Source organism: Lathyrus oleraceus, chromosome 5 (genome assembly GCF_024323335.1).
Source record: "Lathyrus oleraceus cultivar Zhongwan6 chromosome 5, CAAS_Psat_ZW6_1.0, whole genome shotgun sequence".
In the NCBI taxonomy this organism is placed as follows: domain Eukaryota; kingdom Viridiplantae; phylum Streptophyta; class Magnoliopsida; order Fabales; family Fabaceae; genus Lathyrus; species Lathyrus oleraceus.
Window position 1 is genome coordinate 345,413,054 of NC_066583.1, and position 21,482 is coordinate 345,434,535.

Genomic DNA, 21,482 nt, shown 5'->3' on the forward strand with positions numbered 1-21,482 from the left:
ATTATTTATATTAGTTTTTTATTAAATATATAAAATATTTAATTATATACACTTAAATATAATAAAATATATTATTAATATAAATAATATACATATTACAAATATTATTTTATAGTTCAATTGGCTTTAAAAAATTAAATTAAAAATTAAATAAAATTAGGACCTAAGTTTCAAATCCTATTAAAGATATAAATATATACTAATAATTGATATTTAACGATTTATCATTAAAAAACAACAAAGACAAAAAATATATTACTATATATTTACGGAACTGTCATGCCCAAATTTTGGCAGGACATATCAATTTCACTGATAGTTGAATTTAATTCAAATTCATTCATATTATATCAAAAATAAGTGTTATCATGTTTCATCCCTTTGTATTTTACATATTTTTGTACTAATACTTTCTCATCCTTCACATTTTTGTACTTTTTAGCACCATGTCCCTCTTAATATTTTGTCACTAAGTTACTAATACTATTTTCATCATTAACTTTTGTCCCTTTTACATTAATTTTGGAATACTCATATTTTGACACTTCTAAAAATCATTAGTCATTCTTTCTCAAAGTCAACATAAAGTCAACCTTATTTTCAAAGACAATTTTTATAATATATATAAAGTCATATATCTTGCCTTTCAAATACTTGTTATCTTTGAAAAATCTTTATTTAGTTCATATCAAATCTTTTTTACAATAAAATCAGATGAAAAATGACTAATTAGGTGTATGTTTTTTTTTTCGTGTGTTAGGATACAAGCCGTATAGCTTGCCTTTCGTGCACTTGTCTTCCGTAAAAAAATACAATAAATTAAACGAATATTAGTTCATTCTTTAATTGGTCAAAAATGATTAATTGGGTGTATGCCTCTTTTTCCCCGAGCATTCAGATACAAGTCGTATAACTTGCCTTTCGAATGCTTGTCTCCAGTTAAAGAATTGTGACTCGACTCGCCATACATTTCCAAAATCAAATCTGATAAAAAATGACTAATTTGACGTATATCCCTTTTTTTACCGAGTATTTGGATACAAGTTGTATAAATTTCCTTTCAAATACTCTTCGTCCACCTAAAAACAACTTCAACTAATCCAACCTATTTTTTCCGCCTCAGCGCGACCTAAAAACTTTTTCATATACGAAAGATGTTTTATCCATTACGACGTGAAGCACAAACAACGTTTCATTCCTTCCATGCGCGAGTAGCAAGCAACGTTTTTCGCTCGAATGCGATCAGGACAAGATCCATTATGACACAAAGCACAAACAACGTTCACTTCTCCCGTGTGCGAGTAGAAAACAACATTTAACTGCTCGAATGTGACACTAAAAACAACCAACAAACAAATATTTTCTACCTTGAACTACGTAACTTTGAGTTCCTCAACGCACCTGGGGATACGTAGGAGTGAGATTCAACGTCTCGTCAAACACCCTAATAAATATTTTTTCCGTTCTATTTCTTTTTGTAAATATGTCATAATAATTAGAAGAAATAAAAAATAACTTAAACTAACACTTTTATTCATAAAGCTAATTAAGCTATTTCTGTTGGTTATAATGGATGATGCACGGTGCTAATCATTTTCTCGCACATAATTTATTTCTGAATGTGAATTTGGTTGCGATACCATATTTGTGTTCTTTTAGTATTTTATCAACGTCTTCCCATTTTAAAAATAAACTTCGATAACGACTTCATTGTCATTTGAGCATTCATTCGTTTAGGAATTCTTTTTGCACCGCGATAAAAACAAAAGACAAAAAAAAGTTTTATAGAAATCAACCTTAAAAATTATATTTTAAGGGATTAAATGCAACTTATATTAGTAAAAAAATTAAAAACTCTTATTTCTAATCAATTGTAATAATAAATTCTATTAAATAGGTGACAACAAAGTTTTTTTTATAATAAAATTGATATCACAATACATTATAAGTCTGTTATTTTATCACTTATAACATAAAAATAACTTATATTTTGAAATTAAGATGAAAATTTTAAATATAATTATTATAAGAATTAAAAATTACTTGTCAATTTAATGTAAACTAATTGTTATAAACATTAAAAACAAAATTTTAATAATTTATTTAAACTAAAATTTATTCAACCTTTAAATAAATATTTAAAATATAACTCGGAGATGTTATTAAATCATTAATGTGACTCTTGATAAAAAAAATCAGCAATGTGGTAATCACTCATTGGTCCTATGAAACTTCTCCAAAGTTCAATTAATTCTTGAGTGTTATTATTTATATTTTAAGACAAATTAATCATATTAATTAAAAATATATTGAATAACTAAATTAATAAATATATTTAATAATTAAAAATTCATTTATCACTACTACTGAAAATACATATAATGACGGTTGCATATCCGTTGTTAGGTAGCATGTGATTGTATGTATGATAGATTCCATAACGAGCGTGTGATCGTGGTTATACGCTAGGTAGCGTGCTACCTATCACAACGGTTATATTAAACGACCGTTATGATATATAAATGTAGGTCATGGGTTAGAAATCCAACAACAGCAATAATTTATTCAGAATATAATTAACATTTCACCACGGTTATAAAAGATAACTGTTGTGAAAAGTACCTGAGTTTATTATAAAATATGTAAATTGCTTGTTTTTTCATACACCTTACTAAACATATACAACCATTAAAATTTATGTAGAAGATAATAATTTGAAAAATCAAATTATTCTTGAAAAACAACTTAAACGAACCACTGTTTTCCAAATTGTATTCATATCGTAATTCATCTTTTGCTTCTTAACACGTAGCAGTTGATTCAATGTCCAAAATTATTCAAAGCAACGGTTCATTCCTAGTTTATTTTGCAAAGTATCAATACGTTGACTAATTCAGAATCATCATCGCTATCATTATCATTATTTTAATCAATTATGAAGATTATTATGATGACAGCGATGAAGATGATTCAATTTCTTAACAAATTTGATGTTTTGCAATATAAATTAATAGAGAATGAACTGTTGCTTTGAAGAATTTGGGGGCAATAAATCAAGTTTTACGTCTTAAAGAGATATATAGATGAATTACGAGATGAGTGCAATTCGAAAAACATGTTTGATCTAAGTTGTATTTCAAAAATAACTTAATTTTTGAATTATTATTTTCTAAATCACTTTAAATGAATGCATGCTCAATGAATGGTGAGTGAAACAAACAATCTACATACATTATAATAAACTCAACAACAACATACATCAACAATAACAATATTTATCAACAATAACATACCTTTTATGGAAAAGATATGTGGAATGATCTGAAGTTGATCTATTTTGTGTTGTCATGAAGAAAAATACAAGGCGGATGAAGCAACAACAACCACAACATACAAAAAAAAATTGTCAACAACAACCAACAATAAATCATGTGAAACATAACAAGTAGTACATTGTATCATAATAAGAAACAACAACCACCACTACGCCAAAAACTGGAATAGACAGCGCACCTTAGAGGGCGCTTTCTTAAAGAAGCGCACTCTAAAGTGAAGAGAAAAATAAGGAGGAATAGACAGCGCACTTTAGAGGGTGCTTTTGAAACAAAGCGCCCTCTAAAGTGAAGCAAAAAAATAATGAGGAAATGGAGGGACACCAATAGAGGGCGCGTTTATGAAAGCGCCCTCTAAGGGTACCCTTAGAGGGCGCTTTTAAAAAAGCGCTCTCTAAGTCCATGTACAACAGCGCACTTTAGAGAGCGCTTGTGTAACAAAGCGCCCTCTAAAGTGAAGCGAAAAAATAATGAGGAAATGGAGGGACAACAATAGAGGGCGCGTTTATGAAAGCGCCCTCTAAGGATACCTTAGAGGGCGCTTTTAAAAAAGCGCTCTCTAAGTCCATGTACAACAGCGCACTTTAGAGAGCGCTTGTGTAACAAAGCGCCCTCTAAAGTGAAGCGAAAAAATAATGAGGAAATGGAGGGACAACAATAGAGGGCGCGTTTATGCAAGCGCCCTCTAAGGATACCCTTAGAGGGCGCTTCTAAGGAAGCGCTCTTTAAGTCCATGTACAACAACGCACTTTAGAGGGCGCTTTATTACAAAAGCGCTGTCTAAAGTGAAGCGAAAAAATAAGGAGCAATAGACAGCGCACCTTAGAGGGCGCTTTTTTTCCACAAGCGCCCTCTAAGGTCCCGTTTAGTAAACATTAAAATTATAACATACTGCGCGTTTTGTTATTTCACTCTCTGTTATTTTCGTTCTTTTCACGTTAGGGTTCTAAGGCGTTCTCCTTCCACCTCTGTTAGATCTACGACGTTTCCTCCTTCTGGCACCAAAGGTACGTTTGTTTCGTTTTAGCTTTGCCCTATTTCTTGCTTTGTTTTAGCTTTGCCCCATTTCAGTTTTTTGTTATTGTTGTCTATGCGTTGTCTATGCTACGTTTGTTTCAACCTGTAAAGTTTCAATATTCATAGTCATTTTAAATTTGATAGCGCATGCGTTAAATTTCAAGCCCTACGTTTGTTTGGGTTTATTAGGCAATTTCAAGCCCTATGAATATCTGATTTTGTGTCAACACCAATATCATTAGAAACCTAGGTCCGAATGTGTTTGAACTCTTCTGAAATTGTTTTTTGTTTATTCTAATTAGTAATGGATAATACATGGATGTCTTCCAATCGATTGTCGAGAGAGTACGAGAATGGGGTATTAGAATTCGTTAAGTTTGCCGTTGCGAACGCCGAAGACCCCAGTAGAATGATATGTCCTTGCTTGGGTTGTTGTTATGGGAAACGGGTTGACGCAGTTCAGTTGACATCGCATCTAATGAGGCATGGAATTGATCGAAGTTATACATGTTGGAATTTGCATGGTGAGAAAAGTAACGAAAATGTTGAACCGGGGGATAGTACGACCTATGCCTCAAACTATAGTGGCGCAGATACATACGATTGTGATCGAGTTGAAGAGATTGCAGAAGCACTTGAAGGAGATCTTAAGGATTGTCCCGAAATGTTTGAGAGGTTGGTAAGTGATGCAGAGAAACCTTTGTATGATGGTTGCACTAAATTCACAAGATTGTCTGCGGTATTAAAGTTGTACAACTTAAAGGCGGGCAATGGGTGGTCGGATAAAAGTTTCACAGAGTTATTAGCCCTTTTGAAAGATATGCTTCCTGAGGATAATGTTCTTCCCAATCGAACATATGAGACCAAAAAGATGTTGTGCTCTATTGGCATGAGCTATGATAAGATACATGCATGTCCAAACGATTGCGTTTTGTTTCGAAATGAGTATGCATCGTTAAATGAGTGTCCTAAATGCGGTGTCTCGCGATATAAGAACAAGTTGTCTCCAGCAAAGGTCTTGTGGTATTTTCCTGTTATTCCGAGATTTAGACGCATGTTTCGTAGTGAAACCGATTCAAGACACTTGACCTGGCATGCAGATGAAAGAATTATAGATGGAAAGTATCGACATCCGGCAGATTCACCACAGTGGTTGAAAATTGATAATGATTATCCTGAATTTGGAGAAGAATCAAGAAACCTTCGCTTGACATTATCTACTGATGGAATGAACCCACACGGTATCCAGAGTATCTCACATAGTACATGGCCTGTGATTATTATGATTTATAACCTACCTCCATGGCTATGTATGAAGCGTAAGTACATGATGTTGTCTATGTTGATTTCTGGACCTAAACAACCAGGGAATGACATAGACGTGTACTTGAAGCCCTTAATCGAAGATTTAAAGATTTTGTGGGAGACCGGTGTGGAGGTTTATGATGGATATAGGAAAGAAAGTTTCAACTTGAGGGCGATGTTGTTTGGCACAATTAATGATTTTCCTGCATACGGAAATCTATCAGGGTATAGCATAAAAGGTCAATGTGCGTGTCCTATTTGTGAAGATAAAACAGATTGGAAGCGCTTGGAGTTTGGTCAGAAGAATGTCTTTCTCGGTCATCGGAGATTCTTAAATTCAAATCATCACTACCGTGGATGGAGAAAGGGGTTCAATGGAGAGACAGAACAAGGCAGAGCTCCACCTATATTGACGGGTGATCAAATTTTTTAAAAGGTGAAAGATTTGGATACTCAGTTTGGCAAGCCTTTTGCCCACACACTTGTCAAAAGTGGGTGGAAGAAGAGGTCAGTTTTTTTTGAATTGCCGTATTGGAAGTCCTTGTATGTGAGACATTTTCTTGATGTTATGCATATTGAAAAAAATGTATTTGAAAGTGTTATTGGCACGTTACTCAATATACAAGGAAAGTCTAAGGATGGCCTTAAGGCAAGAAAGGACTTGATAGCGATGGGAATAAGAACTGAATTAGGACCCTTGAAGAAAGGAAAACGAACATATCTACCGCCTGCTGCTTATACTCTATCTAGAAAGGAGAAAAAAACATTGTGTAAGTTTCTAAGTGAAGTTAAAGTTCCAGAAGGGTACTCTTCAGATATTAGAAGACTTGTGTCTATGAAAGACCTCAAGTTAAAGAGTTTAAAGACCCATGATTGCCATGTTATAATGGAACATTTTCTCCCAATAGGTATACGTTCTATTCTTCCAGAAAAAGTAAGAAGCTCTATAACTAAGTTGTGTTCTTTCTTCAAGTCAATTTGCAGTAAGGTGATCAATCCTGCGATCTTACCAATGTTGCAAAAAGAAATCGTTATTACTTTGTGTGAGCTTGAAATGTTTTTTCCTCCATCATTTTTTGACATAATGGTACATCTAGTTGTTCATCTTGTGAAAGAGACACAATTGTGTGGACCAGCTTATATGAGATGGATGTACCCTGTTGAACGTTATATGAAAATATTAAAAGGGTACGTGAAGAACCGAAGTCGACCAGAAGGTTGTATGGTTGAAAGATACATTGTTGAAGAAGCGATTGAGTTTTGTACTGAATATTTGTCTAATGTTCAGTCAATCGGACTCCCCAAGTCTCAGCTTGTCGAAAAGAAAGAAGGAAAAAATCTAATTGGAAATAAAATCGTGGCAGTATCAAGGGTCGAACGGGATCAAGTGCATTTGTATGTTCTGCACAATGAGAATGAGGTTGAGCCGTATGTTGAAATTCACAAGGATGTTCTCCGAGGTTTAAATCCCAATAGAAATGAAAATTGGATAGTACGAGAGCACAATCGATGTTTTATACCTTGGTTTAAGGATCATATTTATTCAAAGTATTATTCAGATCCCGCTTCAATAACAGAAAGGTTGAGATGCTTAGCATATGGTCCAAGTTTCCATGTTTTTTCTTATAGCGCATACGCGATTAATGGATACACATTTTATACCAAAGAACAAGATGATAAAAGTATTATGCAGAATAGTGGTGTCACCGTGGTAGCTGAAGCAATGCACATATCAAGTGTGAAGGACTTAAACCCCAAATTTTCAAATCTGTCGTATTTTGGTGTTATCGAGCGCATTTGGGTGTTTGATTATGAGAAGTTTCAGATTCCTATATTTGGTTGCAAGTGGGTTGAAAATAATAACGGCATTCGAATGGATAAGTCAGGATTTTTGCAAGTGGATCTTAATAGGGTGGGATATAAAGATGAGTCTTTTATTCTAGCCTCTCAAGCTAGACAAGTGTTCTATGTCAATGATCCGAAAAGTACGAAATGGTCTATAGTTCTTTTTTCCAACAAAGTAATTGATGAAAACACTGGAGATCAAGGTGATGATATTGATGTTGAGATTGAATCGTTTACCAGAAATGATCAAGATGAGAATAATATATCAAATGTTTCATATATTAGAAATGATCATAATGAGGGTATTTGGATCAATCCAACCGTCCGTGTTGTTAAGAGACATGTAGAACATATTCCAACCAAGAAAAGAAAGAGAACTTAGTGAAAAAGGTACAGGTCAAATGATTTTAATTGTTTTCTTTATTACAGGTAAAATGACTTTTATGATTTTAATTGTTTTTACATTTGTCATCTGATTTTAATTGTTTTCTTTTTTACAGGTAAAATGGCTATTATGAAGTCAATCATTTGTGCAAGGGGCAAGGGATGCTCGAAAGTATCAATTGATATTTGTTTAGATGATGATGCTGGATATTTGAAAGTATCCCTCTACGACATTGGTTTCCTTGTTCGACAACATATTCCGATTACATGTGATAATTGGAGAAGTCCGGACTTGAAGGTTGGCAAAGAAAAAATATGGTCGGAGATACAGGCTTGTGTCTCAATAGAGGATGGGTATCTACTTAAAGTTACTTTTGTAGTGGTCCAAAAGAGACATCACACCCGTCTCTTTCCTGTCAACCCCAAAGAGACCGATAGAAGTGGAAAAATTATGCCAGGTTTTTTCAATATATTTCTCAATGCAGCTGGTATATATTATCATTTGAATTTATCACTTTTTGCTGATTTTGTTGTTCTAAATTGTCAAAGGAACCGTGGTAGACACCGGCATTTGTCACCCTAGGGAATTTGATTTTTACCTTAACAGCCATGCAGGAATTCAGGTAATATTAGCTATGTCATTTAACTTTATGCCATTGTTTACTATTTGTTGCTCAATCGCCTTTTGACAGTTCTGTGTTATTTGCATTTGGACGTGTTCTTTTTGTAGGGGACTACTTATGCTGCCATCTGTTGTTTTGGTTGAGCCTTATTTTGTATGGATGTGCGATAGAACTACTAGACAGCTTTTGGATATACAGAACATGTTTGCCACCATGGGTGGATGGGCGTTTTTGTTTAGTATTGGTTAGAACTACTAGACAGCTTTTGGATACAGTGGTCACTGGGTGTTGGTTGCTATGTTTTATTCTCTTAATTGTAGTACTTTGAGAATATGTTGTTGTATATTGTTGATCAAAGAATCATATATTAATGTTGTATATATGGAGGATTAATGTTGTATATAAATGGATTCATGTTGTATATATCAATGGATTAATGGTGTATAACATTGGATTAAAGGATGAAATCAATATGAATTTTACACTTTTGCAGCATGCGAACAGGTTACCAAATAAATATATATCCACTGTTTTTCAAACAAATTTTTTTAAAATAACTAACACATTAGAGAGCGTTTTGTCCAGAAAGCGCCCTCTAAACACTTTACAATGACAACTTTAGAGGGCGCTTTTTCCTGAAAGCGCCCTCTAAACACTTTACATTGATAACTTTAGAGGGCGCTTTTTCCTGAAAGCGCCCTCTAAACACTTTACAATGACAACTTTAGAGGGCGCTTTTTCCTGAAAGCGCCCTCTAAACACTTTACACTGACAACTTTAGAGGGCGCTTTTACCAGAAAGCGCCCTCTAAGGTGTCCCTCTATGGACCACTCCAGAGGGCGCTTTTTTCTTAAAGCGCACTATAATGTGGTCACTTTAGACAGCGCTTTCTCCAGGAGAACAAAGCGCTGTCTTTACCTATGCCAGCGCCAGATTAGAGAGCGCTTAAAAGCGCTGTTATAGGCCAAAATAAGCGCCATCTTTTCCCTTATTTGGCGTAGTGCACAACATACAAAAACTCGTAAACAACAACCAGCAACAAATGATGTGAAACATAACAAGCAGTACATTGTATGATAACAAACAACAACAACAACCATAACATACAAAAACTTGTCAACAACAACGACCAACAACAAATCATGTGAAATATAACAAGGTCTTCAATCTTCATGCCTAGTTGAATTCGTGCAGTCTTCAAGATCTTCATAGTTCTCAAGGTCTTCATCTGATTCAGTATCATATACATCCAGATTCATTAGGTCATTCATAATAGCCTCCATCTTTTTCATCTTTTTAGGGTTAAGATTCTTGAAAATAATCTTCTTATAGCTTGTTCCACCAAACGGTTCAACAACACTAATGTGATCCATAACAGCTTCAGCTTCCTTGGCTTTGTTCAACCATAACTCCACCATATCAACAACCCCCTTTGTAACATGAATCTCGTGGATAAGTTTGTTACTCCCACTATTCATGTTGAGAGAATGATATAAATTTTGAGAGAAGCATCTGAAATCGGAACAAGAAGAGAAACCCATTTTCAAAATAACATACAACAATAAAAAAACCATAATCTCTCAAACAAGAAGAAAATTATGTGAAAATCATGTGAAGAAGAAGAATACATTTGTGTATGAAGCGAGAGCTAATGACGAAGAAGAAGAGAAGAAATATGTGTTAGAGTTTTGTTGAGATAGATACGACGATAATGTCAAGAAACTAGAGCTAGTTCGCTTATGTTATATATGAGTAAATAATTTCTCCATGATCGTATTCAAAACGGTAATTAAATATAATGACTTTCACAACGGTTCACAATAACAATAGTAGTGATATGTATTTTAATTTTAATTATTATATTATAATTATACGGACAACACTCGTTATAACGAAAAAGTAGAAAAATTATTGGAGTTGTGATTCGAACTCTGTCACTCCGTAGATGTATAATCACGGTTTATTAGTTTGATAGCAGCGCAATGTATTTTTGTAAATATAAATAAACAAAACACGTCTAAAAATGAGACATTACAATAGTTAACAATCATACCGTTGTCGTTTAGTGTGACGAAATATATATTTTGTATTAATGCATATTTATCTAAAATTTCTAAGATGGTCTTCATAATATTTAGCATTGTTGTTTCAATATTTATTAAATTTTTCTATTGAAATATACACTAGTGTGAAGTTTTTTCATATAGAAATTAAATATATTTTTTTTCATGTGTAAATATTAATTTTTTTATTTTAGTAGAATTATAATGAGTGAGAAAATTCTCCCTTAAGAAAATTAAGAGTAATGCTAATATTGTAAGAGCATATATTAAAAAATTATAAATAAAAAAATTTTGGTTGAAAAAAAATTAAAAAATTAATTATAAATTATTAAAAAAATTACTGCACAATTTTCAAAAAAAAAATTTTTATATTTAACTTTTTTTTACACGAGCAAAATCAATTTATTTCATTAATCAACTGTTTTTTAACTTTTAACATGTGCTTTTAACATGTGTTAACTTTTAATACTTCTACAGGTTCAGAACAAATAGATCGCTTGCTATACTTTTGGGTGTATTAATAGAGATATTTACTCTTTTTTTTAACTGAAGTAGTTTACTTAATGAAACAACTTGAAAAGTGGCAATCACATACGTATACCATCAAAAAATATATAATACTTCTTCAACCAAGTTAAAGAATTTTTTTAATCAATAACGAATACATACAAACACATAATAATAGAAAAAACAATACTAGTTATTTATATAATGTCATGATCAATCAAGTTCACTTATGTGGATTAGGGAATAACGAAAGAAAATAACATAAAAACGACCTACGGAGATACCAAAAGTCATAAACTATGCTTAAAAAGGGTGTGAACTAACTTCATTGTCACTAAACACAAGTTAAGATCTCTTTATAACCTCTAAAAGTCACAAATATTTTTTGATGCAAAAGAACGACATTGTTTTCCTCACCATGGATGATTTACATGGATAAGGACATGCATGGAATTTTAGTTTTAGTTTCTTTTTGCTTTGGTCATCAACACAAAATACCAAAGATGTATCAATCATTTAAAACGGTTTACATATTAAACTAAACTCGGAAGTTATTATAAACTAAAACAATGTGTATTATTTTAATGAATAACACTGTGTTTAATATAACTTGCATAGAAATTATCCCCTAGGAATGTCTAAAAGCCAAAATTTTAGTGAGTCTCGTAAAGTTCATTAACATTTGAGTCTTGATACTCTAGTTTTGTATAATTGAGTCATCTACCATCAATAAGAATACTCAAAACTGGTTAAGCGTGTGAGATTTATTACTACTTTAACTTACTAACTAATAATATCACTATCCACACTCTCTATCCATTTGACTAACTTGGCATCAGTGAGAAAGTAATTTATTAATCATTATTTTTTCAAATAGAAATCGGATATTAACTGCATGCAAGAGTCTGGAAAATTATAATAGATGATAAAACTTTCATTCAAGAATTTAACAATTTTGTGTCAAGACCTTTAATTAAACTACCATCATCTCATTCAAATGATTTAAATACAATTAAAATTTACTAATAACTTTAATAATTTTGGTCATTTATTCAACCAATTTTTTTTTACCAATTTTACCACAGTCAAATTTTTAAGTGTAACTAATTTTTAACAGAAAATATTTTTCTGCATAATTTTTATTTATTTATGATAAAGTTTAGTGAAAACACTTGAGTACTTAAATGTTTATATTGGTTTGATTTGTTCATTAAAGGAGAAGATTGAATTTGCAATATATCAGAAAAGCAGCAAAGCCCGCAAAATTACCAAGTCTGTTGCAAAATTTATTTGTACTCATTTTTATCAATTTGTTGTAATATTCACCCAGATCTATATCATTATCTAGAAAGAAGCTTTCTATTCTATCTTTCCATCAATCAAATCTTTCTCCATCAAAAACAGAAAGTTTAGCGTTATAGTGATCTTTATCAACAACAGGAGCAATTAGAGGTGGGATAGCAGCCATTGTGTTTCACAAACTGGATATTTATCTAACACGGTTAAGTGATTGATAATCTTATCAATATTAGAACCGGAGCTTTGATGCCAATAGAAGGTGACAGAAACACAAGAAATGAGAGTTTGAATTGAGTTTCTAAAATGAAAGTTTTTTCAACCCAACACAACAAACAGTAAACAAAGAACAAAAATAATGAAACAAATATTTTTATCTTGGTTCGCTGTTAACTAAGCTACCTCCAGTCTATCCGCAAAGGTGATTTCGCATTATCAACAAGGACTTAATCCATTATAATCAAACTGATTACAGACATAAAAAGACTAATCATCAATGTCTTCTTGAATAATTCTGACTATACCCTAGTCACTAAAGGAATACAAACTCAATCAATGAGATTACAAGAATTGTGTTTACGAGATTTCTTCTAAGAAAGCAGATTACATAAATTCCAGTACAAAGTATTTATTACACAATAACGAACAAAAGTTTTATGTGTGTTTTCTTTTCTCTATAGACAAGAATAATATTCAGTTCAACAAAAGCGTTATGTATAGTAATGTAAATTGGCCGTAATTATCTTCGTGAAAATTAGTAGCTTGTTCATTCTTCCAAGTCACCTTTTTATAGGCAATAAAAAGATCTGTTGGAGGATAGAATTGGAAAATCAAATTACAGATGTATCCTTGCATAACAGTTTTCAAAATAGGAGGCAAAATTGTACAATAGTACAACCCTTAGCCCATAAAATCAGCGTAGTGGAAGGAATATGATCTTGTATTATATACTATTTTCCTTACATAAAACCTTTTGATATTATCTTCTAATCTTCAGAGGCTTTTGAATAAATATTATTTAAGCATGTTTAGAAGGATCAAAAGTCTGGTTGAGAGAAATTTCAAAACCTTGGTCTTTAAAGTCTTGACACAGTTCCTTAGAACCTGATATGAGTCTTCAGAACTTGGTCTTCAGAGTATTCAGAACTTGAGAGCGCAGAATCTTGAAATCTTGACAAACCTTCAAAGGCTCTTCTATCATAGCCATAGTTAGAAGCTTTAGCACAAACGTTCATCAGAATTGTTGTCTAAGAGTGTTCTACAACTTGACATAATCTTGTAAAGCACACTTTTCTATCTCTTCTGAGTCAAAGTGTGTTGACTCCAAAATATAACGACGTCACACGCCAAATCTTCAGAATCAAAAACTGTTAGAAAAAGTTACACACTAGACAGAACCATTAGGGTACAAAATTGTTCTCTAAGAAACAATATATTTGTTATCATCAAAACTAAAGGTCAGATACATAACTAAATCTTGTACTTACAATAACATTCCCCTTTCTTCAATCACACCTATAGACTTCTTCATAAAATGAATGAAGAATTAGAATTTAATCATGAGGAATATGAACTCTCATCCAATAATCTTGCTAACATCCTGATTAATTCATGTAGTCATCTCAACAATGTTCTTAAAAACACAAAAGCATAAATCGCTAAGGACTTTCAAAGGTTGTAATTTGGTCAGGTTTCAAAGCAGTGGTCATTTCTAAGAATAATTGAAACTAAAATGGTCATAGGTTTTTAGAAGAGCACTCACTCACAATTCTTTTTTAACTTTTCAGCATAACACTCTTCCACGCACAATTACTCCCTAAATGTCAATGATTGAGCACACTCTTTTATGCTTCATTCTTTTTCATCATTCATCTTTCTCTTTTCCTTACTATCACTTTTTTCTTTTTTTTCATCTAAATTTTCCTTTCTTTTCTTTCCTTCTTTTTCTCCCCAACTTAAAAAAAGCCTTACTCTTTTTATTTTTCTCATGCTCTTCACTTTATGGCAAGGGATATAAAATTGTTCAAGACTATTTGTAGGGTTCAAAAATAAAGATTTTCAAATTCTATCATGGATAGGTTATGAACTTATGATTTTTAACGAAGATGACAACTGCACTAAGGGGTGTATTCAATGACTTGTTTAGTTCATAATTGATAGATTCCTTTCTTTTTAGCTCCAAGTGGTTTTAAAATTCTCACTCTCTCACAAGGTAAGATAAGGCTATATATGGCTAAGTAGTTTGCTCAAATTCAAAATAATGCCTTGAGCATTTCCATGCTTTCACATTTTTAAAAATAGATGCAAGATTAAACATAAATTTGTAAGACCCCAATTTTGACCCTAAGATCCCTCATGCAATTCCATCATAAGCATTAGCATTGGGATCATATCTTGGCATCCTCCTTACTCCTCCTTCATTGGGTTTGTTTTGGGAGAGATTACCAAGCACTTTGTGATTATATCATACTTGTATATTATCATTTTACTAACTAAAATACCGAAAAAAATATGTCTTTGTATGTATCTAACTCTTTTATAGGTAGGGCATGATCTCATTTATTTCATCAAGTTCACATATAGGGTTTGAGACCCTCATGAACAAAGAGCACAACCAAGAATTAATTAAATAATGGTTATGAGCATCATATATGAGTCCCAATGATCTCTACATGTTATATTGATCAAGTTTTCTTCAAGAGTTTGAGGGTGATTTGCCTTGGAAACCCTAGTTTCACTGGGTATCTTGAGTAACTTCTCCAACAAGCTATCTCACCAATTGATCAAATTTCTCAAGGGGAACTTCAAATTTCATCATCTTATGCATATATGATCTACCATGAGCCAAGAAAGTCAAGAGAATTGAAAATTAGCAAGTTGGTTGATGGTGGTTGGCCAGATGAATTCATCTGATCAAAACTAGGTCTCCCTAGACCCTATATCCTACAATTTTCACCATATGAAAATGATTCCAAGAGCAAGCTTACTCTAAATTACATTCCAAACAACTTTCATGTTTGAGACCTAGAGCTAGTTTTGCTTGGAAAATCATTTTCTATGTTGAAACATTATAGGTCATTTTGTCTAAACCCTAATTTGAAAGTCAACTTCCCAAGGCCATAACTTGCTCAATTTTTATAAGATGAAAAATTTACAAGTTGCACAATCAAATTAAATGTGTCTACTTCGACCTTGATGTTTGAAGTGGGAGATAATTCAACTTTTTGAGCATGTGATATGAGGCTACATTATAGGTCACTTTTGACCTATACCATTGATCAAGTGATTTTTCCAAACTTCAAAAATGCATAACTCTATCATTTCAAATCCAAATGATATGAAATTGGTGACCATTTGGAAGGTCTTTGAGAGAGATACAACTTTGATGAAGACACGTTTCTCATTTTAAGCTCTTATAAAAAGTTAAGTAAGGTGGAATATTGAGACATATGGCTTGACACTTAGAAAAATTTTGATATGTCAAATATTTCCAAACTTCCACCTCAAATTTCTCCAAGTTCTAAGCTCCAAATGAAAAAGTGTTGAACATAAAAGTTGTTCCTCTGGATCTCACCTTTCGAAAGAGCTCAAATTCATTCATTTTGGATGAGAAATGCATAGGTTGTGCATGGCTTAAACAAGATGATATCATTTGGCATGGATCAATCTTCAAACATCAATGTACATGTGCCTTGCAATCCAAGCCTACTTCAACACATTTATCCTTCAATTATGGACCTCAAGCCATCATTTCATGGGCCTATGCACGCCCATGCAACATTACATCACCATTTTCCAAATTTGGAAAGTGAAAGTGAGTGTGCAAATATCACATGATTCAGCTATAAATAGAGCTTCACTTGCTCAGAAATACACACACAATTGCGCCAGCTTTGATCCCCCATTGCAAACCCTCAATTCTCAAAGGATAAGCCTGATAAATTCTTTTGAATTTGAGCTTGAATCTCCACTATTTTGGAATTCAATTCTCCAGGAATAAATTGCTTCTAAACCATTCAATCCTTCTCCTGCAAGCAAGTAGAGTGAGTCCAAGCATAACCAAGATCAAGATCCATCGAATTCCGACCTACATTGAAGGTAATTTTCAGAAATTTTAAACTCTTCGATTCTCTCAAATTCTTGCTCAATTCTATTGATTCTTTGGTTGTCTGAAGTCCTACCAATGTAGGCAAGAAGATTGAGTTGCTTTGAGGTCAAATCGAAGCAACTCAGTTCATGTACCTCAAATTTCAATTCCACATATCTCTCAATATATTTGTAATTGGAGTGAATGGAGGTCAGATTCGAGCTCAGTGCCATTTTTTCTTCAAGAACATGTCCTTGTTTTTCATTATGGTGATGGTTCATGGTGGACCAGTCCGGTGAGGTACACCGGAGAAGATGACCGGAGCTCTGGCTCCGGCAATGAGTTGGCAAGGCTTGAACCACAGGATCCATGTGTTATGTTCTAATCTTGATCCTCCCTTTTAATTACCATTTGTACAGCGCAATTGACTAAGGTCTATGTGGAACTCGCGTTTGGGATCATCAGATCTGCCACCTCAATTAATGAGGGAGATCTGATGGTCCACGTAATTTACATTTTCTGATTTTTTATTTTAATTGCATTTTCTTCAATAATTCATATTAAATTCAATATTTATCCAAAAAATATGGGACTTTCACCAAAAAAAAATTCAAATATTTTTCTCTTTCATATTCTGAATTAAAATTATTTTTTGGATCATTATTAATATTTTTCATGAATTAATTGATTTTGCATTTGTTTTTAATTGCTTAAAAATATTTTTAAATGTCCAAAAATTATGAAATTTTTTCTCCAAGGTCCTTTGACCTTGTTTCACCTATGATAAATCTCATGGCCATTTTTTTGGTATTTTGATGAAATTTTAGGAATTGGACAAAACATATTTGATTTAAATGCACTATTTTATTATTTTTAATTGAATAAATGCCAATTAAATTTTGTTGACCATTTTTATTGACTTAATTGAGTTTGCTTGTTTGTTGTTGGGCCTTGGTCAAGGTTGATTTGACTTTGTCAAGTTAATATCATTGGATTTAGGGGATTGATGGAATGTACATTCCATCTCCCAAAATGAATGAATGATATTAATTTAATAAAAGTCATCCTTTGACCAATTTGTGATCTCATTCATCCCCTTCCCACTTCATCGCATTCCTCTTCTTAATTCATTCATTCCATTTGGCCTATGACATCTCAAAGTCCTAATGCTAGTTGATTGAAAAATTGACATGAGTATGAATGAGATTAGGCCACACCTTTTGCATATTCTTTTTGTGTGTGGTATGTTTCATGAGCATAGTTCATTATACTATGTCTCTAACATGCATTAACACCAAAATTCTATTGCCCGACCTCAAATAGTTGTGACTTGTACATAAGTCCAATTACGATTGCTTAACATAGCGCTAAATTTTTGACACAAAAGGCATAAGCATTCTAGTTAGTGAGATTGTAAGTCTCCCCTCTTTCATGGTATTGTGTGGAAACTTGGCCTTCTTTCCTTTCTTTGGAAGATGTTTTGGTTCAAGGATCCATGCTTGTGATAAGTGGGTTGAGTGTTCTCCAAAGAATGTCTTGAAAAAAAAAAGCAAAAGCAAAACAAAACTAACCTCTAACTTACTAACTATTGACTTTCAATTTCAAATTTTTATCTTAATGCAATTTACTTTTTTCACTTTATTTCATTTGCCATTGTTCATATCATTCTAATTGTTTATGTTAGTGCAATTTTCACTTTGTCCATTTGGACCATATTGTGTGATATATTTTGTTTGTATATACTTTGCTTGTTTGTGTGGTCTTTGACCATTAATGTACATAATAATCACAAAAACCATAAAAAAAAACTTTTGAGTGGACTGTTGGCTTGATCTTGGACAAATGGACTTAGAATCTAGGCAACCTTCCTAAGCTAAAGGACTTGGCCAATGCCAATTTGTGAAGAACCAAGTGCTTGCAATTTGAAATTCATCTGATACATCATTCAAGATCTCTCTAAGTTCATCTGCAACATGATCATTGTGAAGCTGTTATTTTGAACCTGTGACTTGTGAAATTCATCTGTTACATGGGCTATTTCTGAAGAAGATCATGAAATGGATAAGCTTGGATGAGGCCATGTTTATTTGATGCCTTTGCTCTTCAAGATAATATAATTGTGCATTTGTGTGTTGCTTGATCCTAAAAGTCCAAGGGAATTCTGGGTTTCTATTGACATTTTTGTCTATTTGATTGCTACCCATTTGGTCAGATCTTTTCAACTCATAACTTTTAAATTTTGGGCATAGGGTAGTCTCTTCATCTTCTCCCCATTTCTTTAATTTCAAAATCTCTCCCTCCATTTTTCAAAAACCTTCTTTGTGTGAACTATTTTTGTTCTAAACTTTGACCCCTTTTGCAAAAAGATAGAAACTTTGGCCTTATACAATTGCATTTTCAAACTTATTTTCTTAAATCAAACTTGTGAATAAACTTAACTATACTTGACTTAAACTTTCAAAAAGCTAAAAAAGAACTAACTCATTCAAACCATTTTAGGCCTTTGTGCCTTTCAAACTTAAATTTTGTTAAAATCAATGCATCCGTTTTGAAATTTGTATCACGAACTACGAGGTTTTGATCCCTCATTTTTATGTTGGTACGTAGGCACAAGACCGAAGGTCTTGTCAAACACAAAAATATAATTAATGAATTCTTTTCTCATCCCCCATTCTATTTGTTTGTAAACATCACTTTGTATAAAAAATACATATGCACACAAAAAGTGTAACACCCCGAATAAAATAAGAGAATTATTTAAATTAAGTTAATAATGTATTTATTAATTTAATTAAATAAATTGAATTATTGGATTATTATTATTATTATTATTTGGAATAATAATTAGTGGAAAATATATAAGTTGGAATAAGAGAAAAGGGTTTTCATTTTTTGGTAAAGAGTTTTCACGTGAAACAGAGAAGCGGCTGAAAAGTGGAAAGTGGAGAAAGGGCAAAGAGGAAGAGCTAGAGAGCAAAGGTTGAAGAACGGAAAAGCTTGAAGCTTAGAGATTGCCGGATTATCTCAGGTAAGGGGGGTTTATCGTCGTTTAATGGGTATTATAGATTAACATGTCATGGGTAGTGATAAACCGTTGAAGTGACCCTAATTGGGATGTTGAATGCTGAAATATTGTGATGAATAAGTTGTATTAAAGCTGTAATTGAGTCCGTAATTGTGTGAGTCGTGTTCCCCCGAACGTATAGCTTTTTACGGAAATTGAATTGGAGGTCCGGAAGTCCTCCAACGGCGGAAAATGCGAAGAACTCTGCATTCTGCCTTGTGTTAGCGCAGGAACTGCTGTTTTGTCTGCGTTAACCGGTTAACCCAGGGCGTTAACCGGTTAACACTGTTATATTTTGTGAAAAGGTGCTGTTTTTCCTGCGTTAACCGGTTAACCCAGGGCGTTAACCGGTTAACACTGTTGCGTTTTGCCAAAAAAAAAATGTGTTTTGTCCTGCGTTAACCGGTTAACCCAGGGCGTTAACCGGTTAACACTGTTGGAAAAGTGAAAAATTGATATTTTAATGTTGTGAACATAATTGGTGATTTGCCTAGGTTGGTATGTGACATAGTAGGGATTGAGTTATGTTATGAAGTAATATTGTAGTCAATTTTGATGAGTAAAATTTGTTGGGTTTGTGTTATAAAGTGTCGATGCAAGTATGACTGAGTTGTTAAGTTGTTCCGTGTACGGAAAGTTGTTAAAAATACTGAGTTGTAGGCTTGATGAGCCAAAGTTGATTATAAGTTGATTATGTTGAAAACCTTGTTGTGTTGCTATTATTATTATGTTGTCGGAATTGTAAAGTCGTGTATGCCATGTACATTCATATGCATTAAGTCGGAGCTTTGCTCACACCACGTTGGCCTGGATTGGCAAATTTTAAGTTGAAAGTTGAAGGCTTATGCCTTGATCAATAAAATGGCAATGATTTTGAGTTGGGAGTTTTACTCCGATTGGTACCACATGCATGACGAGTCGAGTCTCATTTGAGTTGCATTTTATGTTGTTATTGAGTTGCATTTTATGTTGTTATTGAGTTGCATTTTACGTTGTTATTGAGTATGATATTTGAGTTGATGTGCCGTTACTGAATACATGATATGATTAGGGTGATTAACGTGTAAATTTACTTAGCATTACATGATGATTTATAATGCTTATTATATCGATTGAGGAACTCACCCTTACAACTATTTTTCAGGTAACGAGCAGTGAGTGAGTAGAAGCTAGTGCTTGGAGTCTAGTGTAGTCTACTTAGAGGGTCGTGCTCTGATAGATGTAACATCGGGACGGGATGTTTTAATTGTTTTATTGTTGGTTGTTGAACCTTTTTACCTGTAATATGTTATATGTTTTGAATGGTTAGTTGATTTCTATCCGCTGCGAATTATGCAAGAAAATGTTATTTTGATTAAATAAAGAGCATGACAGTTATTATGGTGTGAATAGTTGTGTGACACCCTTGGTGCATAATTACTCTGATATATATATTTGTTGTTTTTATTTAATATTTGGGGTATTTTAGAAGGGTGTTACATTAGTGGTATCAGAGCAGGTCGGTCTGTCCGGCCAGTTGTCGTGTCGTTACTGTCTAACAATTGTGTATTGTTACTAATATAACTTTTAAGTTGTGTTGTATTGATAAGTTGAAATGGCTGGAAGGAATGACGCTGCAATGGCTGCCGCAATGCAAGCGATGGCACAAGCTGTGCAGAACTTGCCAAATGCTGGTGGTGATGCTGGATCACGTAGCTTGGCGACTTTCCAGAGAGAGAATCCGCCGGTGTTTAAAGGGAAGCATGATCCAGATGCAGCCTTGGGATGGTTGAAAGAGATTGAGAGAATCTTCCGTGTTATGGATTGCACTCCAGCTCAGAAGGTTCGGTATGGTACTCACATGCTAGCAGTCGAAGCTGATGACTGGTGGCTAGAGACTCACGAGAGGTTGACCGTGGCAGGTGAAGTCATTACTTGGGATATATTCCGCAGGGAATTCATGAGAAAGTATTATCCGGA